Source organism: Phacochoerus africanus, chromosome 14 (assembly GCF_016906955.1).
Source record: "Phacochoerus africanus isolate WHEZ1 chromosome 14, ROS_Pafr_v1, whole genome shotgun sequence".
Lineage (NCBI taxonomy): Eukaryota > Metazoa > Chordata > Mammalia > Artiodactyla > Suidae > Phacochoerus > Phacochoerus africanus.
The window spans coordinates 56,068,114-56,069,643 of record NC_062557.1 but is presented as its reverse complement, the minus strand read 5'-3'; the positions used below and the strand labels follow the sequence as shown (position 1 = coordinate 56,069,643).

Genomic DNA, 1,530 nt, shown 5'->3' with positions numbered 1-1,530 from the left:
AGGGAGGGCGCAGTGGGGTTGGCGGGGGGCGGTGGGGGATGAGAAGAGGGACTTCACAAGAATCAAAATCCTGGCAGGGAGTTTGTGGTGGATTAAGCTGGAGAACTTCGCTCTTAGGTGCAAGAAAGGAGCCGTGAGGCCTGTTTTTCTGGAATGTGCCAAATATGCTCTGGTGGGAGTGAAGGGGCTTCCACGTAACTCAAAACACATTTCTCCAGCTCATGAAGCCCAAGATGCTAGGCTGGGGGCTAGCTACTAGAGGGGGTATCAAAGGCCAGCAGACAGAGCCCCCTGCCCTGGGAATGACCCTCTCATCCAACAGGGGAGCCTGAGTCCCGCTTCTAAGTCCGGATGGCGGCAGACTGAGAAAAGCACCAGCACACAGGGCCAAGCAGAGGTGCTTGTGCTGGTTTCATCAGGCAGCACATCCACTGCAACTGGAGAGATACAGAAAAGGTTAACGTGGCCCCTGCACAAGGCTGGCACGCAAATTCAGGAAACATTCCGTATTCTTAGTGATACAGGCCTTCCTCAGAAATGGACCAAAAAAAAAAAAAAAAAAAAACCAAACCTGGAGTTACCGTTGTGGCTCAACAATAAAAGAACCATAACTAGGATCCATGAGGATGCAGGTTCAATCCCTGGCCTCGCTCAGTGGGTTAAGGATTCAGTGTTGCCACGAGCTATGGTGGAGGTTGCAGACATGGCTCAGACCGGGTGTGGCTGTGGCGTAGGCTGGCAGCTGCAGCTCTACCTGGAACCCTAGTCTGGGAAACTCCATATGCTATAGGTAGAGCCCTAAAAAGCCAAAGTAAATAAATCTCAAATCGACAACCTAACCTACACCTAAAAGAATGAGAACAGGAGTTCCCATTGTGGCATAGCGGAAACGAATCCAATTAGGAACCATGAGGTTGCGGGTTCGATCCCTGGCCTAGCTAGGTGGGTTAAGGATCCAATGTTGCCGTGAGCTGTGGTATAGCTCACAGACATGGCTCAGATCCCACCACTGCTGCGGCGTAGGCCAGGGGGCTACAGCTCCAATTAGACCCCTAGCCCGAGAACTTCCGGTGGGGCATAAAATGACAAAAGACCAAAAAAAAAAAAAAAAAAGGGCATTTAAAGAACAAAAGTTAAAATCAGCAGAAGGAAGCAAATCCTCAACATCAGAGGAAATCAACAGAATAGGGATGAAATACGCAGGGGTGCTTGCCCTGAGGGCCCACCCTGTACCGGGCACATGTCAGCGCAGCCTAGTCTATTGCTCCCTCGCACGTGCACCACAGCCCTCTGGCTACAAGCCTCATTTGACTCCTGAGACCAGAGGAGTCGCATTACCTGCCCCAAGAGCACAGTTGGCAGGTGGCCCAGCAGAGACACGCCCTGAATCCTACACGCTGAGGCCTGAGCGCACGCTTCTAGAATTCTGCTGCTGGCTGGCAGGGGTGGGGGAGACGGGACAGTGCCAAGGGCAGAGAGCGTCCTTCCAGAGACACAGTAGGTGACACAGACCCCACCATCCACGCATGA

General features: G+C 52.5%; 1 non-coding gene across 1 annotated transcript; it reads left to right on the top strand.

Annotated features, from left to right (window-relative positions):
- Window positions 1-403: 403 nt before the first annotated feature.
- LOC125115396 (U6 spliceosomal RNA) lies at window positions 404-514 on the top strand. The gene has a single exon (XR_007132103.1). It is a non-coding gene; the product is annotated as a U6 spliceosomal RNA (small nuclear RNA).
- The last annotated feature ends 1,016 nt before the right edge of the window (window positions 515-1,530 follow it).